At 42.5% G+C, this 20,193-nt stretch overlaps 2 long non-coding RNA genes across 2 annotated transcripts; both read right to left on the bottom strand.

The window, feature by feature from the left end:
* Nucleotides 1–892: 892 nt before the first annotated feature.
* LOC105732271 (uncharacterized) lies at nucleotides 893–5,790 on the bottom strand. The gene is made up of 4 exons (XR_001110946.2): nucleotides 5,712–5,790; nucleotides 2,059–2,152; nucleotides 1,588–1,701; nucleotides 893–1,014 (listed from the first exon to the last, which is right to left on the bottom strand). It is a non-coding gene; the product is annotated as an uncharacterized LOC105732271 (long non-coding RNA).
* A 7,390-nt stretch (nucleotides 5,791–13,180) lies between these two features.
* LOC135278017 (uncharacterized) lies at nucleotides 13,181–19,842 on the bottom strand. Its single transcript, XR_010345566.1, has 3 exons — nucleotides 19,746–19,842; nucleotides 13,717–13,770; nucleotides 13,181–13,298 (listed from the first exon to the last, which is right to left on the bottom strand). It is a non-coding gene; the product is annotated as an uncharacterized LOC135278017 (long non-coding RNA).
* Between the last annotated feature and the right edge of the window lie 351 nt (nucleotides 19,843–20,193).

Raw genomic sequence — 20,193 nt, 5'->3', positions numbered from 1 at the left:
TGAGGCCAAGTTTGAAGCCAGACTTGGCAATACAGCAAGACCCCACTTCTACAGAAATTTTTTTAAAACTCCAAATATTAAAATGCCAATAGTCAGAATTACCCACTAAACCATTCATTTAGGTTTTCCCCACAGCCTCTTATACAACAGTGAAGTGATTCAAGATGACTGTGCCAGTGCAGGGGCAGAGGGCACAACACATGCGTGTGTAACAGAGAGGAGGAGTCACAGTTACCTTGTTTCACATCTGCTTTTGACTAGGAAACAAGCCATTCTAGGTCACTATCACATTATTTGGTTAAGAAACATGGGTTTGGGGTAAAGCTTTTCTATGTGTATCTCAGGTCTCAGTTTTTCATCAGGTGGGAAACAACAATGACCCTCATCATCCAAGGATTTAAAGTAACTTAACAAAATACAGGGATAAATCAGAAGAGTATGAATATCATTGTGTTGGATAAAGGCTAGACACTTTAGTGTCTATTCAAAAGGAAATGTGAAATTTGACCTAGGGTGAGTGACTTCACGTTCTGTGATGCCACCTTCTGAATGAAACTTGTGTCAAGAGAAAAGTAGAGAAACCAAACCAGAAGTATCTATTGAGACTAAAGGTTAAAAGTCTCTTTGAGAACATTTGAAAATAGTGCATATTTTCATCTAGCACTTTTCTTCCCTCTGTCAAATTGTCAAGTGTCTTCACCTGAATTTCAATAAATTAATCACCACACCTAAAAGAAATGACTTTACATAAGCAAAGAGAAGAGACCTCTCTGGCAGTGCCAGTCAACAGGCTCTCTCCAGGCTGCACAGTTTACAGACGGTAGCGAGTCCCAATGGGTGCTGGGTAATGAGCCCTGTTAGGGTCCATGTAAGGTATCCAAGCTGGCAGGAACAGAATGTGGCTCAGAAAAAGGAAAAACCAGAGGTCCTGGCTGCCTCTTGCTTCACAGCAGGATTAATGAGCTGTGGTTTCCAAGGAGATGCCTCAGTAATCCCTGAGGAAGCTTGCTGGCCCTGGGAAGGCAAACAAACATTTAAATAACATTATGGCAAAGACAAACAGCTTGGGCAGGGGTGGGGAAGCAGTGATTGGAAGGGAGTGAAACTGAGCACCCTCATGTTCTCCAATATATGGATTCAGGAAGTAGGATACTAATTCCTTGACCATCTCTTGTGTGCTAGGCCCTTAACAAGGATGATCACACTTGATTCTCACAACATCCCTGAATCCATGGTATGGATCCCATTGTGCATATGAGGAAACTGAGGCTAAAGATGATAGTGAGAAAGGGCCATGTGACTTTCAGACTCAGATACTGGAAACCAGGAATGAGACATGATATGTGGTCCCAGCAATGTCTGCAAAGCAAAGAACTGGCCAACAGTGCCTGACTGGGTGAAGATTTGAAGGTGTGTCAATACATGCATTACTTTCATTGTTAGCCTATGTCTTCCTGGATTCCTGACAAATAAATGCCCTCTACTTCATGGTGCAGGTAGACTGGCAGAGTACCATTCTCCACCACCCACTTGGTCCACGAGTCTTATCTTTCTCCTTTTTTACAGATAGACATGGCCTCCAATTACCTTCAGATCCATGTTTTTATGCCAGACATAAGGCACCTGAATAGCACTCCTGCAATCACTTCATTCCTGGAGTTTATTTTTGATAGTCCAAGTTCATCTTGCTGCTGATTGTTACTGCAGGAGTTTCCAAAGAGAAACAAAAGATCAAAACTTTGATGGCAAAATGCCAAGATCAAGTTTTTTTGGAAATCCGAGTAATTCAAATAAATTAATTTGTCTGTAAGCAGCACCCACAGTGAACAGAGAAATACAAATAATGACTAAAAAGAGACGTCACTGCCTAGCAGGGTCTCTACCATGGAGTTAATAATCAGTGTCCATGGACTGACCCTAACATTGTTGGTAGTTACTAGCTTAGAGATTCTGGAAAAAGGTTTCAACACCATCATAAATGATGGTGCACCTGACAGGAGACAGGTGGTGCCCTCCACCCAACACCTAGCACTTCACACAAGTTAAGGTTGCTCTTACTTGTCTGGTTGTTCTAGACAGTTTGTTCTGGTTCCACTCCTTCCATGTTACAGGTTCACAGGCTGACCAGTCCAGGACTTTTCCAGCACAGGTCCTGAAGGAGACAGTGGCTGTATAAATCTACAAGGAGACTTGCCTGTGGGTGGACAACTTAGCACCACTATAAGTATGTACTTGGAAATTCTTATGGTAGGTGGCTAGGCTAGTCATCCACTTTCCCTTCTGTAGAAGTCCTTCTGAAAATACCTGGTGGGGACTGAGTACTCAATCATGCATCCTGTGCCAGGTAGGCTGAATGAGTGAAAGGTAAGTTACACTGAGCCTCGGTGTAAGATTGAGACTGCATGAAGTATACCACAAGGGCAATTAACACTGCTTTTGAGAGGCCTTATTGTCCCTGCCAAAGGATACTATAGGTCATCTTGCCTTAAGTAAACATCACAAGGAAATTATAAAATTTTATGCCGAGACACAATACCACTTTTTTTTTTGGCTAGAAGGGGAGTTTCAGAGGAGTCCTTTTATGTTGTATTTTTCAGTGACAAGGCAATTGATTTATGCAAAACTACGGGAAATAACCCTTTGCGTTCTCCTCATTTTGTTACTGATTAGTGACACTCATATACCGTGCAAGATTATGCATAATAAATTTCCAAATGGGTTTCAGGTGAGTATTCAGTATGTTACTGAATACTGGCATGAAGACCTTGAAATGCACATAATAGAACTATACTATTGGTATGTTACTGTCAGTAATCAGTAACATAAGTTGGAAACTTTCTTAAATTAAGATGAAGTTAACATCATTTAGAATAGTTTCATAAAGAATTCCTTATGTTAAATAATGTTTCTATCATCTGACATTGAACATAGTTTTTGTTTTTTTTTTTTTTTTTGGAGAAAGCAATGGCAAAAATTGGACAGTTGCTAATATAATGTAGATTTGGGACATTTGCTCTTAATTGGCAAGTATACCCCTAGGATACTATGGGCAATGGGTATGTAATAAAAGTGACTTCATTCCACAAGGAGATAGTGTTCAAGGTCCAGGGCTCTGCCTGAAAAGCCAAGATTAATGAGGTTAGTTAACATCCTAATTTCTCAAATTTAAATTCCTGCCAGTAACAAATACATAGATAATACAAAATCTAAATACCAGCAATCAATCTTACTTATTTGTAAATGTAATATAGGTGGATTATACTTAGAGAATGTCCATGTTCACCAATATAGAAGTCATTAAATCATTTCAAGAAGCAATATGTGCATTTCTAGTCAGTATCAAGAATTAACCAGCAAAAAGGTTAATAAGCAAATGCAGCCATCACCATTATAAAAGGGAAGTATTTGTAATTTACTTCAAACCAAGTACCAGGTTACTCTCAGTGTTTACCGTCCTCAGGTTTTAGAGCAAAACAAGGGTTTTCCTTTAATTTCCCCCTCAAATACATATTAGATGTCATACAATGTAAGCATGAGTAAAAGGAGGCAGCCATTGTTCATTTCTTACTCCTATATACTTGTACTTGAGCTATTAAGACACAGTCAGCCCAGGTGGCCAAAGAGGTGGGGACAGCACATGCTGGAATCGGGGAAGAGCAGCCTATTCCAGCCAATTCTTGCTTTGACCAGCCTGGCTCTAGATCACTCTTCTTTATCTTGTTTGCATATAAAAACTGAACGCATCATTTTTTTCTATGGAAGAACACCTGGAAATGAGGCCCAAAGCCAAATTTAAAGAAAAACAGTATATTAAATGCACAATTACGGTTTAAAAAAAGAAGTGTGCAATGTGACCTGCAAATGTCATTCATTCCAGAAAACTGAACACATTCAATATAACCAGGAATTCCCTCACTTATAAATTGAATATTTCCCATGATTTTCAAGGAAAACTTACGCAAAATACTAGGAACAGAATTGGACTGTATAACGTGATATTTGACACACAATTCACTTGGGATATAATATTACAAACAACATTCGATCATGATCAGTGTCCAGCACTTCTGGGCATTCACTGTAGTAAAACAAGTGTTGGGTCAATGCATGTGGTTTTACATTGAATGTACCCCAAAACTTCCTTCAGTTTTGGTGTATGTATGAAATAAGATACACAAAGACTAAAACTTTACCAAATACAATGGTATTAAAACAATTTAAAGGTAAATTAAAATCAAAGTTCAGGCTACCTGGAAATGTGAGGCCAGAACTGTTGTAAAGCAGGAAGCATAAAGCCAATTAAAACATTTCCCTTATTGTGCATTGAAAATAATGAAAAACTTTTTTTATCCAAACTTATGAAATGGACCAGGATCACACTTAATTGAATAAAATGATACCAAACATCCAATTCTTCTGTAAAATAAAACCCCACACTGTTTAACTGCAGCCAACAACAGACGGTTAAGAGCATTCACTGTTGTAAAATATCAAGGATTCAGCCAAATGATTAAGTTCTGGTTTTATAAATCAACACTATCCCCAAAACGTTTGCTTTAAAGTGCATTTATGGTGAGACAACAATGGTAACATTTGACATATACATACATATATATCTCAAACAAGAAGTTATAAAATGAAAGGCACTGGTCAGACATTAATTTCCTCTCTGTAAACACAAAAACCTTTCAAAGGCACTTATGAGAAGCCCTGGGACCAAAATTTAATTGAATGCAAGGAGGATGAACACATAAAATTAAATGTCAAACTGGGCCCAATCTTGGCTGAAAAAAAAAGCAGCTAACGAGCATCCATGGTGATTATAAAACGTGAAGTGCCCAGCCAGACGGATTCATTTTAGAATATGCACACTGAAAATACTTTCTTTTAAAGAATATTGATTGAAAAAGTCCAAATCAAAATTAAATAAATTCAAATGACTGCAATGTTATAAAAAATTCCATGCCATTATACTGAAAAATAAAACAAGAAATAGGATGCTTGGGCATTTCATTCCCTTCAGAGTCTTAAAGCTACAAGCTCTTGCCAACTGGACCGTTATTTTCCATATCCGTAAAGTGTAAATAACAGCAAAATTTTTAGAGAGAACTTTTGGCTGAATGCAGTTACATTAAATATACAAATACATTATATAAAAATGGAAAACAGAGTTCAATGATGACTGTCAGGGTATTCCCAGTGATTAGTGGAAAAGCTGAACGTCCATTTCCTTAATTTCACCTTGAAATTACTAGAAAGAAAAAATTTTCTTGAGCCGGGCACAGTGGCTTACACCTGTAATCCCAGCACTTTGGGAGGCTGAGGTGGGCAGATCACAAGGTCAGGAGTTCAAGACCAGCCTGACCAACATGTTGAAACCCCATGTCTACTAAAAATGCAAAAACTAGCCGGACATGGTGGCACGCGCCTGTAGTCCCAGCCACTCGGGAAGCTGAGGCAGGAGAATCGCTTGAACCTGGGAGGTGGAGGTTGCAGTAAGCCAAGATCCCGCCACTGCACTCTAGCCTAGGTGATCTCACCACTGCACTCTAGCCTGGGTGATAAGAGCGAGACTCTGCCTCAAAAAATTGATAATAATAATTTTTTTTTATGGACAACATATGAAGAAGACCAATACTGAACTTTAACCAAACAAATCATATTAAACATATAATCATGTTAAATGACACACAACATGTTAAATGACTCACAAAACTGGCAGCAAATGCAGCTAACTGCCATTGCTTGTCATAATCCCACACTGGATTCCTCTGGGCGTTACTTTCCTCCTTTTCAGCTCTAAAATAACAGAAAACAAGTAACAAAATGGGCAAATGAGGGCAAAGTACAAAGTTTAAACAAATAACTGGAGGGAATATCCACCCAATAACTGCAAAATAAAGACAAGATCAGGTCCCTGGCGGCCGATGGCCACTGTGTGGTACCAGACGGACACTGGCTCAGTCAACTTAATCAGCCTATTCCTCATTTTTAAGTTGAAAACACCACAAACTTCAAATCACGAATAGCCGAGGTTCAAGACCAACATTTAAACAAACGAAATGATCTGAAAGACTCATCGCGTTGTTACATAAAGCACAACACTGCTCCCGACGGCTAGGAAACTTCCGTGTCATCAACCCATAAGCCCGTGGGTCAAATCTGTTAAAGGCGTTAGAAGACAACATATGCCCGATTCCATCAAAACCACAACACAAACTAACAATTAAGAACGAAAATCCTTTAAACTTACACTTTTGTGATTGCCGGAGCTGAGGCCGCCATGTTCCTATATCCCTGAGGGCAACCGTCAACGGAAGCCGCACTGGACAATCCAGATTTTTTTTTTTTTTTTTTTTTTTTTGAGGCGAAGTCTCACTCTGTCGCCCAGGCTGGAGCGCAGTGGCGCCATCTCAGCTCACTGCAACCTCCTCCTTCCAGATTCAAATGATTCTCCTGCCTTAGCCTCCTGAGTAACTGGGATTACAGGTGTGAACCACCACACCTGGCCCACAATTCAGATTTTAATGAGCCAGGTTACCTGCAAGGGCTTCTTTGGCACCCTGTCTATGGCTCTGCCTTTAAACAACGTTATTGGAGGATGTAAAGTGATTGACAGGAAAACTGTCCACTCTCTCCAGGTCTACAAGTGGAAACTCCACCCATGCCTTAAGGCGCACCTAAGTAATAGCAATAATTATTCTTGCTTATTATAACTATGCCCATCCCTCAATGTCCAGATCTACTACTCAGGTCTTTGCACATACCATAGTCTCTGTTTCTTGTTATTTCTGATTTTGGAAATTTGGCTCCCCTAGTTTATTCAGACCAAGAAAAATTGCATTCTCCTCCAGGAAGCCTTCCATGCTTTACTCCTCTCACCTTTACAGGTAGGTGGAAGTTGTTCTTTGCGATTAGGAGGGCACATGAAGAGACATCAGAGCTGGGATGCAAGAGACTGATGTGATCTCTGGGATCAGATACCTGTGGGCTGGGCACAGTGTGGTGCATTCAAGGTTTGCCCTTGGGATTTTGGGAAGCCAGTTGAGGTTGCAGAAACTGTGGGACGCCCAGGAAAGCCAATAACAAGGAAACTCAGCAGCCTCCCAGGATTGGTCCCAGCACTGAATTCAAACATCCCTCCATCATCCGTTTTTATTATTATTATTATTTTTTTTTTCTGAGACGGAGTCTCACTCTGTCACCCAGGATGGAGTGCAGTAGCACTATCTCGGCTCACTGCAACCTCTGCCTCCCAGGTTCAAGCAATTCTCCCTGCCTCAGACTCCCGAGTACTGGGATTACAGGTGCCCACCACCATGCCTGGCTAATTTTTGGTAGAGATGGGGTTTCGCCATGTTGGGCTTGTCTCGAACTTCTGACCTCGGGTGATCCGCCCACCTTAGCCTCCCAAAGTGCTGGGATTACAGGCGTGAGCCACCGCGCCCGGCCCCACCACCCTTTTTTGGATTTCATGTCTTGTCCTCCCTTTCTGTCTGTGAAAATCTTGCCCTACCTGTCAAGGTCCATGCATAAGCCACTTTTGTGATGCTATCCCTGATTGCATGTTCCCCCCTAACCCCAAGAAGAGTGATTTCTTCTGTTGTTGTAAGACGAAAGATAATGAGGCTTCGGATCTCATTTTCAAAGATTACCAGTTTCACAACTTCTCAAGGTGAGACTGGACTCTGCTCCTTTTCAAGAGGGCATCTGTTACATGAGTTTTGTAGCTGCTTTCGATTTGTGAGTCAGCTGACCTAGGGTTGACTAAGCTTGAATGTTGAATTCATCGGTCCTCAACTGTGGAAGGTGGAACACATAGTCTTTGTGTCATGTTAATTGGACTGCAGAATCAATGTGGACAGCATAGCTGAGAAGGGCACTCTCATGATAGTACTATCTTATCTACAGGAAAGAGTATTTTGAGAGGGAAAGGTGAAACTCCATTGTGTGAACATACAATAGTTTACGATGTTACCCCACCCACTCTGGAATATCGTAGCCAATAGTAGATAGGAAAGATGACCTCATAGTTCTCAAGGTAGAAGTTTGAAGAAACAGCAAAATCAAATGGACTAAAATGAGTTCCAAACTATGGTTTAGGATGCCCAGACACCAAAGACAGACATCGGATTATTGTGTAGTGCTAAAAACACAACTGTAATAATCAACCTGTCTGTCTCCAGCATCTTAGCTTCCCAAACTACAGTTTAGAACTAACTAGAGGTAGGTTGGGCAGGGGGGAATAGGGAGATGTTGGTCAAAGGGCACACAATTTTACTTAGACAGGAGGAATTAATTTTTTAGATCTATTGCACAAAAATAAGTATGTGAGGTGATGGATATTTTAATTAGCTTGATTTCATCATTCCACAACGTATACATATATCAAAGCATCACATCGTACCTCATAAATATATACAATTATTTGTCAATTTGAAAAAAGAATGCAGCCATTGGTTCTGATGGATACCTTATCCACTAGAGTCTGGCTGTTCCTTTACAAGCTCAGGGAATGTTTATAAATGAGTTTTTCCAAAGTTGGGGTTTGGGGGACAAGAGAGTTGTTGCAGCCTTTGTCCAGCAATCACTGAAGTGATGAATCTGGGAACTTAAGTATCATGGGGAGGGAAGAGAACAAAGACCACGGCTGTTGAAGTGAATTCTATCTCCAGAAACACCCAACTCATTTCATACCTGTTGATGAGGCTTGTCGCTCTGATTTGCCTCTGCAGATGGGCACATGGCTGGACCCTCTCAATGCCTGGATATCACACAGGTCCTATTTCTCAGTTCACCTATGTATCCACAATCTGTGGTCACAGACCACTCTTGTCTCATCCATAATTGGCCTCCCATCTGTAGCCTGTCTGGAAAAATAATCTACTACTTTTTATCTACTATGCACTATGGACAGTGATTAAGTATACAGGTTCAAGGTATGCTGCTTGGGTTAATGTCACAGCTCTTCTTCCTACCACCTGTTTATCCTTTAGAAATTTTTGTGTCTCAGTTTCTTTACCAGTAAAATGTGATACTGTCTCAATGGGTTCAGGCTACTGTAACAAAATATCTCAGGCTAGGTAATTTGTAAACAACAGAAACTTATTGCTCACGGTTCTTGAGGCTGGCAAGTCCAAAATGAAGGTGCCAGTAGATTTGGTGTCTAATATGGGCCTGTTGGTAATAGATGGTGCCTTCTATGTGCCCTCACATCACAGAAGGGTCAAATAGGCTCTCTGAAGACTCTTTTATAAACACACTAATCCCATTATGAGGGCAGGGCCGAAAGGCCCATCTCCCAAAGCCCTCACCTCTTAATACTATCATATTGGGTATCAAGTTCCAACATACATTTTTTGGGGTGACACCATCATTCAAACCATAGCATTCTGCCCCTAGCCTCCCAAAATTCATGTCCTTCTCACATGCAAAATAAATTCATTTCATCCCAATAGCCTGAAAATTCTTGTCAGGTGCCAGTACCAATTCAAAAGTATAAAGTCGAGTCTCATCTAAATCAGATATGGGTGACAGTCATAGATTTGATTCATCCTGTTGCAAACTCCCCTACAGCTGTGACCCTGTAAAATCAAACCAGATATATGTTTCGAGTATACAATTATGGGACAGGCACAAGACAGCTATATCCATTCCGAAAAGGAGAAGTAGGAAAAAAGAAAGGCATAACAGGTCCCAATGAAATCCACAACCCAACAGGACAGACCTTAAATCTTAAGGTTCCAGAATAATTATCTGTGACTTAATGTCCTACCTTCTGACATACTGGGCTAGGGATTGAGATTTCAAGGGTCTGGGCAGCCTTGTCCCTATGGTTTTCCTGAACACAGTCCATACCACAGCCTATGTCTGTGGCTCTTCTAGGCTGGAGTTGCATGCTGGTGGATTTACCATTCTGGGGTCTCAGGGGCAGTCCCACTCCCATATCTCCACTGGGCAATGCCCTAGTGAGGACTCTCTGCAGGAACTCCACCACTGTGACAGTTCTCTGCTTGGGCCCTGAGGCTCTCTGCGTATCATTTGGAATCTAAGTTGAAGTAGCCATGCCCACCATAGTTTGTGCACTCTGTGCACCTGTGGATATGGCACTATGTAGATGACACCATGGTTTATGACTTGTGCCCCCTACAGAGGCAGCCTGAACTGCACCTAGGCCTGCTTGAGCTACAGCTGGGGTGAATGAAGAGCACTGCAACAGAATTCAGGGAGCAGAGCCTTGAAATCATTCTGCCCTCGAGGCGCAGGCATTCTGGGCCTGTGATGGGCCGGGCAGGCCCAAAGATCTCTATAATGCCTTCAGGATCATTCCTCTCTTGTCTTGACGAATAGCATCTGGCTTCTTTTTATTCATACTAATCTCCTTATCAAACATTCGCTTGCCTATGCCCTTGGTGTTCTTTCCTGATCACATTTTTTTCGTTCTTTACAACATGACCAGGCTGAGAATTTTCCAAATCTTTAAGATCTGCTTCCCTTTTGATTATAAATTCTGTCTTTCACTCATTTCTCCCTTGCATTTTATCATAAGCAGTCAAAAGAAGCCATGCCACATCCTCAACACTTTGCTTAGAAATTTCTACTGCCAAGTATCTTATTTCATTGCCTAGAAGCTCTACCTTTCACAAAGCGACCAGGACACAAACACAATCCAGCCAAGTTTCTTGCCACTTTATAACAAGTATCTCCTTTCCTTCAGTTTCCAATAGCATGTTCCTCATTTCCATCTGAGACCTCATCAGAATGGTATTTACTGTCTCTACTTCTACCAGCGTTCTGATCATAACTACTTAAATAATCTCTGAGAACACTGAGGATTTTTCCACAGTTCTCGTCTTTTTTCTGGTCCCTTTCCTGAATCACTTTTTATAGTCCACTCACAGCAATGGACCTCAAAACTCTTTCAACCTCTATCCACTACCCAGTTCCAAAGCCACTTATGCATTTTTAGATATTTGTTATAGTGACACCCAACTTCATAATATAATTTCTGTCTTAGTCTGTTCAGACTGCTATAACAAAATACGCTAAACTGGGTAATTTATAACAGAAATTTATTGCTCACGGTTTTTGAGCCTGGGAAGTCCAAAATGAAGGTGCCATTAGATTTGGTGTCTAGTGAGGGCCTGCTGGTAGTAGATGGCACCTTCTACGTGTCCTCACATTGTAGAATGGGTAAACAGTTCCCTCAAGCCTCTTTTATAAGGGCACTAATCCCATCCATGAGGGCAGAGCCCTGATGACCTAATCACCTCCCAAAGGCCCTACCTCTTAAAACTAGCACATTGGGTATTAAGCTCCAACATAAAAATTTTGAGGGGATACCAACATTAGGATCATAGCAGGTACCAATAAGGACCATGTTATTGGGTCCCCATGACATTAGGTGGGTTAATGGAAAGGACTTAGAATAGTTCCTGGAACATACGAAGTTTTCACATAAAGTTAGCTATGATTGTTATTTTAATATCTTTCTGCATGCTTTGGTCAAATCTCACCTCCTTCCTGAAACCTTCCTGTGCCATTCTAGTCCACATTAATCTACTTTCTCTAATTCCTTTTATATGTAATGTCATAACAACAGTGAGTCAGCACATCCAGGCCCCAGGAGAGCCTCAGAGGAAACAGCCTGGGTCCTCAGGCCAGAACCTGAGGTGTAGATGGTGAATTCACAGCAGGAGGGAGGAGAGGGAGGGATGTTGAGCTTGCACAGGAGCAAGAGTGTGAGAAAATATAGCTTCTCAGGGAATAACTCCAATCAGGCATGGTATGGCCTGATTGGAAAAGACTGAATTATTTAATGGCAAAAGACAAATGGCAGAAGCAGCCCAGAGAAGAGAAGCTTGAGTTGGATGCTATAGACTTGAAGAAACTTTGACAGTTTAAAGCCTTGGACAACAAGATCCATTACGGATTTCAAATGTGTCATTTGGGTGTCAGTGTGCACAACAAGTAGAAATAGAGAGTCACTGAAGAAAAGAGGTCACTTAGTTACAAGCAGGTTGTTAGAGTCCAGGTGGGTGGTAATGAATGCTGGAGCTATTAAAGGTTTAGGGAATGAAAAACATAGGCAAACACTTTAGCCCATGGCATGGCATGGTGTGAATGTTCAGCATCTCCCACGTGAAGTGAGGAAGGATAAAGAGTCAGGAGCTACTGTGAGTTTACTGGTGCTGCCGCCTGGATGGATGGCAGTCCCATGAACTCACAAAAGAGACTAAAGGACAGAACAGTTTAGGGGAGAAGAGATGGAAAAGTAGTCATGTTGCAACCACTCGGAGATGTTTATGAGATTCTGAAAAGAAGATGAAGAGTAGATGAGTGGAAATACAATCTGGAGTTGAGGGTAGAAGAAAGACCTAGAGCTAAAGATCTGAAAGTCCTTGCACAAATTTCAATGTGGGAGTCACTGCAGTGGATGAGATTTCATGAAGATATCGAATGAACTGAGAAGACAGCCAGCCAGAACTCCATGGGAAGCTTATATTTTATGGATGTGCTCATCAGTTGACAGCAAGGAGGGAGCCATAAAGAAAAAGTCAGAGTTACAAAAGCTAAGATCCAGCAGGGCATGGCTCTGTGTGTGTGTGTGTTGTGTGTGTGTGTATATGCAATGCCAGGATTATTATGGCATCCTGGTGCTAGTGCTGTAATCTCTCTGGCCCTCAGACTTGTCCCTCTTAAACCTAAAGGCATCTCTTTGCCTTATTTATCGGTCAGCTCAGAGATGCACATCCTACCATATTGGTCAGAAAAGGAAAAGTCTTGAATGTATTAACAGTCAAAAGACCTGGCTAGACAATTTAATCAAGTGCCTTAGGATTGGTCCCCAGTAACTGACCTCTGATTCCCTTACCTCAATTAGAGCCTTCACTCCGATACGTGTGGCTTCCTTTCCCTCATCCATATATCTCAAATTTCCTTAGAGCTTTCTGCTTCCTTGCCTCCCAGAGTCAGAAGCAGAACCCACCTTTGCTTTCTCTCCTCTGGTTGTGCTCTAGTCTGTCATGCCAACTGCTTTGATTGATAGGATCCAAAGTAAGACAGATGGGACATTGACCCATTCCTGTACTTCTTTCCCCATGAAATGAGTGTAAGGTCTGTTCTCGCCGAGTTTAAAGTGAAGAAACTGAGGCCAGCACAAGAAGATCTGATGCGAAGGAATTTATTCAGGCTCCCGGACGAGGTTCTGCAGTCCGACAGGAGGGGCCAGAGAAGTCACGCGGACTCTGCTCAGACATGGGGTTTTATAGGGAGTGGAGGCGTTTGATTGGTTGTGCCTAAGGTGAGTGGGACAAAATGGTGGGGAGTGGGGCCCGGATGGAACAAAATGGCGGGGAGTGGGGCCCAGATAGGACAAAATGGTAGGCAGGAAGTGGGGCCTGGATGGGACAAAATGCTATCAGGTAGGTCCTGGCAGGGCTTTTTTCCCGGGCTCCCGGGGAGGGCAGGGGGCGGGGTGTGTGTCTGAGCTCCCTGCAAGGGAAGGAGGTGTGTCTGAGCTCTCCGCGAGGGAGGGGGAGCGTTCGAGCTCCCGAGAGGGAAGGGGGTGTGTCTGAGCTCCCTGCGAGGGAGGGGGGAGCGTCCGAGCTCCCTGCGAGGGAAGGGGGTGTGTCTGAGCTCCCCGCGAGGGAAGGGGGTGTGTCCGAGGTCTCGGAGATGCAACCAGCCTTACAATGAGTGCTTGGGGATGCTCACCACATGGGGCCATAATATCTTCATGTAGAGTACAATCTTCTGGAAGGGGATCCTCTGCAACAGAATGTATTAGCCATTTATAAGGTTTTGACAGTCATAGTCAAATTGTACTCTAGAAACCTCAGATTATTTTATTAATAAATACCCTTAAAAATCTGAGAGGATGCCCATTTCCTGGGGAATTGTCAAAACAGGGTCTTAAGAACTTTCTTTAAATTTTAAAATCTGGCCAGGTACGGTGACTCACACCCGTAATCCCAGCACTTTGGGAGGCCAAGGCGGGTGGATCATTTAAGGTCAAGCATTCAAGACTATCCTGGCCAACATGGTGAAACCCTGTCTCTAGTGAAAATACAAAAAATCAGCTGGGTGTGGTGGTACAAGCCTGCAATCCCAGCTACTCTGGAGGCTGAGGCAGAAGAATTGCTTGAACCCAGGAGGTGCAGGTTGCAGTGAGCAATTGTGCCCCTGCACTCCAGCCTGGGCAACAGAGCAAGACTCCATCAAATTTATTTATTTAAATAAATAAATTTTAAAATCCACCAAAGAATCAGTAATATATCATGAATGTCATGATGGTTAATTTATTGTTAACTTGATTTGGCCATGGGGTGTCCAGATATTTGGTAAATATTATTCTGGGATTTTCTGTGAGGGTGTTTTGTTTTTTTTTTAATGAAATTAGCATTTGAATTAGTAAACTGAGTAAAGTAGATTGCAATCCCTAATGTAGGCAGGCTCCATCCAATCCATTAAAGGCCTAAACAGAAACAAAAAAAGGCTGACCCTCAGGTGAGTAAGTGGAAATTTCCTCCTTCCTGACTTTCTTGAGCTGGGACATGAGATTTTTTCCTGCCTTTGGACTCAAATAGAAACATTGGCTCTTTCTGGAGATGTGCCTGCAGGCCTTCAGACTAGAACCACACCATCTGCTCTCTTGGTTCTCAGGACATTGGATTTAGACTGGAAGTATATCATAGATTTACATGGGTCTTCAGTTTGCTGCAGCTCATGGGACTTGTTGGCTTTCATAATTGTGCGAGCCAATTCCTTACTGTAAATACATATACACACACATAGTCACACACACACACAATTATGTTTTTCTTTTTTTTTTAATATATATTTTATTATGTTTTAGGTTTTGGGGTACATGTGAAGAATATGCAAGATTGCTGCATAAGTACATACAATTATGTTTTTCTAGAGATCCTGGACTAATACATGTGTTGCATTTTATATTCCTTTGAAAAAAGAGAAGTGGCTTTTATTTTGGTCCTAAAACTTTAGCTGAATGTTATAAATATGATTATTTGATCAAAGGTCATTCACATTCTTCCTTTATATTTGCAAATCTTCCTTCAAGGGTTTTTTTTTTTTTTTTTTTTTTAACTATTCCTAATCTCTTTGTGAATGGAATGAGAGTCCCTGATTTCTTGCACCCTGATTATTAAATTTTCCACTGTCACTATCAGGAAAAATGCCATTTTAATTTATTTTATCCATGCGACTTTGAGTAAAATTTGGATGAATGTTTCATTGAATGCTTACTTATAATCTGTAACTTTTTTTCAGATTGCCTGGTAAGGTTCTTTGCCCATTTGTCATTTGAGGGATCCATCACCAGCAAATGGACAGTATCCAGTCTGGATCTCAGGACACATAGCCTCTTGTTTTAGAAGAAGAAGAAGATTGAATGGTAAAAACTTCCTAATGACATAAATGTGAATGCATGACATCTGGGGGCTTAACTGTCTCTATGTGATGCTGTGCTTCAGTGGTCACGTTCCATGTCAACCTCATGATCCGCTACTGCACCTTGTTCCTTTTTTCTTAAAAGAGACAATGAGAACACATGGACACAGGGAGGGGAGCACTACACACTGGGGTCTGTTGGGGGGAAATAGGGGAGGGACAGCGAGGGGTGGGGAGTTGGGGAGAGATAGCATGGGGAGAAATGCCAGATATAGGTGAAGGGGAGGAAGGCAGCAAATCACACTGCCACGTGTGTACCTATGCAACAATCTTGCATGTTCTTCATATGTACCCCAAAACCTAAAATGCAATTAAAAAAAAACTTTCAAGAAATAGAAATAGAAATAGAACAAGAAATATATCAAATTTATAATTTTTTGTCATACTGACTTATTATAAAATTTTGAATGCTAATAAAATGACTCAGAAGAAAAAAAAAGAGACAATCAGTAAAAGTAATATAAATCTCAATGTCTTTGTTCTTTCTTACCAAGTGTGGAAAACTGCTGACGCATTATGCTCCTTACCTCATCTCGGCCAACTAATTCCTGAGCCCCTACCTGTATGACCCTATCTGCCACACCGTATTTTACCCTGCCCCCAGTCACCGACCACCAAGGCCATGCCCTACCTTCCCTGCCCCCAGATTTGCAACACAATAAAAGTGAGAGCGTCCAGGCATTTGGGGCCACTGCAGGACTCCGCGATTTGGTTGGCAGTGGACCCCCGGGCCCAAACTCTCTTTTCTCTATCTCTGTGTCTTTTATTTATGCAATTTCTCATCTCCACACCAGCAGGGAGGGGCTCACAGAACCCTGTAGGGCTGGACCCTACAGGATCTGAAGTCTTAGAATCCTGTTATGGTGCTTTTAAGGCTTAAGTGAAACATTATTATTCAAAGTCTTCTATATTTTGTATGCTAAAACTATACATGGACAACAGGCAATTATTGCATTTATTGAAAGCCAGCAGTCTCAGCCTAAAAACTTCTTGCATAGTCACTGGAAATCAGAGTGGAAGTTCACCATCACACTACCTACATCCCATGTGTTTGGCTTGCTGAAGATTCAGGTTCACTATTATGAAGATGGCAATATTCTGTTGGTTATTCCTAAAAATGTACATGCTTAATTAACTGTTTCAAATGAATTCCAAACTGCCAATGAGTTTTTCAAAACTATAAAGTATGTAGAAAAAAGTATCAGACAGCAATTAGTAAAAACTATCAATGTCAGACACCACATTCAAGGCCTTTGCTGGCAGCTTCCAGTTACCTGCACCGAAATGGACCATAACAGGTAGTTAGCTTCAAGATTGACAAAGAAATGCAGAATGCTTAAAGGCTGAATGTAGGATTCTTTAGTAGGTGGAAAGAAAAGAACTCAACATATGGATATAATAATAAATAAGTGATTTATAAACAATGATATTTTTCTGGGGCTTTCATAGTTACCGGGTTTTCTAGTCTCATAGAATACACCATCATCTTGATTCTTTTGTTTTCTCCTTTGTAGTTTTCTGTTCTCCCTATATCTACTTGTAAATATATTTTTAAAAATTCTGCTACATTTAGTGTTGGAGAGCAAGATCTATCCAGGAGTCATTTTGCTGCTTAGGAAATTTTTCTAGCCATTATGCCATTACTGATATAGACAGGTAGTATGTTGAGTACTTTTCTACCTCAAACTTTCAAATCACTTCAGGGGATTTATCTTATTTTGTTTTTTTCAGATGGAGGCTCTCTGTCACCAGACTGGAGTCCAATGACGCGATCTCGGCTCACTGCAACCTCCACCTTCCGGGTTCAAGCGATTCTCCTGCCTCAGCCTCCTGAGTAGCTGGGATTACAGGCATGTGCCACCAAGTCCAGCTAATTTATATTTTTAGTAGAGACGGGGTTTCACCATGTTGGCCAAGATGGTCTCAATCTCGATCTCGTGATCTGCCCGCCTCGGCCTCCCAAAGGCCTGGGATTACAGGCGTGAGCCACGGAACCAGGGCAACCTCTTTAGCTGTGGGTGGATCAGTAAAAACCTTTAGGTTGGCGCGGTGTCTCACGCCTGTAATCCTAGCACTTTGGGAGGTCAAGGAAGGTGGATCACCTAAGGTTGGTAGTTTGAGACCAGCATGACCAACATGGAGAAACCCCGTCTCTAGTAAAAATATAAATTAGTCGGGCTTGGTGGCGCATGCCTGTAATCCCAGCTACTCAGGAGGCTGAGGCAGGAGAATAGCTTGAACCCAGAAGGTGGAAGTTGCAGTGAACCGAGATTGTGCCATTGGACTCCATCCTGGGCAACAAGAGCGAAACTCCGTCTCAAAAAACCAAAACCAAACACACACACACGCGCGCGCGCACACACACACACACACACCCCAAAACAGTCAAAGAGGCTATGCTATGTCAGAAACTATACCTAAATGAAAGATACATTCATCCTCCTCCTTCCTATTGCTTTGATGATCACTTACAGCATTTCATAAGTGTAGTTTTTTTTGTTTTTTTTTTTTTTTTTTTGAGACAGAATTTCGCTCGTTACCCAGGCTGGAGTGCAATGGCGCGATCTCGGCTCACCGCAACCTCTGCCTCCTGGGTTCAGGCAATTCTCCTGCCTCAGCCTCCTGAGTAGCTGGGATTACAGGCACGCGCCACCATGCCCAGCTAATTTTTTGTATTAGTAGAGACGGGGTTTCACCATGTTGACCAGGATGGTCTCGATCTCTTGACCTTGTGATCCACCCGCCTCGGCCTCCCAAAGTGCTGGGATTACAGGCTTGAGCCACCGCACCCGGTCTCATAAGTGTGGTTTTAAAAAGTTTAGATGGGGGGTTTTTAGGTCCTTTTTGGTGGGCAAAGGAAGATTTCTGGAAATTCCATTACAACCAGCTTTTTCAGGGCAATTTTTTCAATCCAGACTTAAACTACGTTTCTAGTATATGAACATGTTTGTCTTTTTCCCCTTCCCTCAATGTCTCCTTCCCATCTAGTACTACTGTATAGACATCTACATATTTAGAAGAGTTTTACCCATTTTACAAAATATGTGAGAACTGTTGACATACTTAGGATGTAGTACAGTATAAAACTTGGAAAAATGTAGATGTTGAAGGAATACTAGATATCTTGTGCTTTAATATTTTGTGGCAGAACTGTTCTGAGGTATGAGATGGGCAGGGCTTGTTTTCAGGACCCTGCTGATCAAAACTGGATACAGCAAAGAAATGGGCCAAAACCAGATATGACTAGGAATTACAGTGTATTTACATAAGACACTCCCAGCAGTGCCATGACAGTTTGTAAATGATGCCATGGCAATGACTCAGAAGTTACCTTATATGGTTCTGGGAATTCTCTGCATCTTTTCAGAAAGTTCATGAATAATCCACCCCGTATTTAGCATACAATTAAGAGTGGGTACAAATAAAGCTAGTCAGCACTCCACAAGTGCTACTCTGGGCCAGTCTGCCTATGGAATAGCTCCGCTCTGCCTATGGAGCAGCCACTTTGCTGCACACAGTGGCGCTAATAAACTTTTGTTTTTCTCACTGTCTGCTCACTCTTGAATTCTGTCTTGAGTGAAGCCAAGAACCCTCCCTCGGTGGGCCACAGATTTGAGGCTTGCCTGCATGAGCCCTGTAAGCAAATGAATCAAACAACTATGTGAATCACAAACAAAAACTTAGTACATACAGTAAATTAGGATGTTTCCTAACATTTAACCTTCCTTAAATTAACTGAATATGCTGCTCTGGATTATATTTTCTAATGTTTGGGAATTTCCCATTAATGTTGCAAGGAAACCACATCTGTAACCCACATGCAATACTTCTCTACCGAAAGATGCATGAAGAAGCAGGAAAATGTTCACAGAGCCTCACTCATTGCAAAATATCTCATATACCCTATAAATTATACACCTACTATGTATCCACAAAAATTAAACATGAAAGTATTTTTTGGGGGGATGGAGTCTTGCTCTGTCACCCAGGCTGGAGTGCAGTGGCAGGATCTCGACTCACTGCAACCTCCACCTCCTGGGTACAAGCGATTCTCCTGCCTCAGCCTCCTGAGTAGCTGGGATTACAAACACGTGCCACCACGCCCGGCTAATTTTTTGGTATTTTTAGTAGAGACGTGGTTTCACCATGTTGGTCAGTCTGGTCTCGAACTCCTGACCTCATCTCCGCCCACCTAAGGCCTCCCAAAGTGCTGGGATTACAGGCGTGAGCCACCGCGGCCAGCCACATTAAAATAGTTTTAAAAAGAACCTCACCCAAGTGGCATCCCGAGCCCAGGGTCTGTGAAGGAATACGCTACAGCTGATGAGTGAGGAGCAAGGTGGGTGCCTCATCAACATCCAAGAAGGTGAACTCTCTGCTCTCCACTGGCAGCGGGCTCCGCCCCCGCAAGCGTACCAGCAGCCCTGGGCCCCTCCCCTGCTCCCCGCCTCTCTTCCCTGCACAGCGTGGGAAAAACAGGCCCCGCCCACTTGATCCGACCCCGCCTCCTCAACTGCGATAGCCCCACCCCGCGTGGTCCCTTTGCTCCTGTGTGCCTGGTGACTCTCCTGCGCACTGGCGACAACTAGGCTTTGCGGGCGGAGCTCGCGCCGGCGCTTAGGCCCTCCCCCATGGCTCAGCCCACAGCCCACCCCTGCCCGAGCCCGCCTCCCCGAACATGCACTTCCGGCGAAGACTCCGCGCTGACCCCGACGCAGCGAG

Source organism: Aotus nancymaae, unplaced genomic scaffold (assembly GCF_030222135.1).
Source record: "Aotus nancymaae isolate 86718 unplaced genomic scaffold, 86718_ANA_hifiasm-v0.15.2.pri h1tg000004l, whole genome shotgun sequence".
NCBI classification, from domain to species: domain Eukaryota; kingdom Metazoa; phylum Chordata; class Mammalia; order Primates; family Aotidae; genus Aotus; species Aotus nancymaae.
The sequence above is the reverse complement of the archived record's forward strand: the minus strand, read 5'-3'. Positions and strand labels throughout refer to the sequence as shown.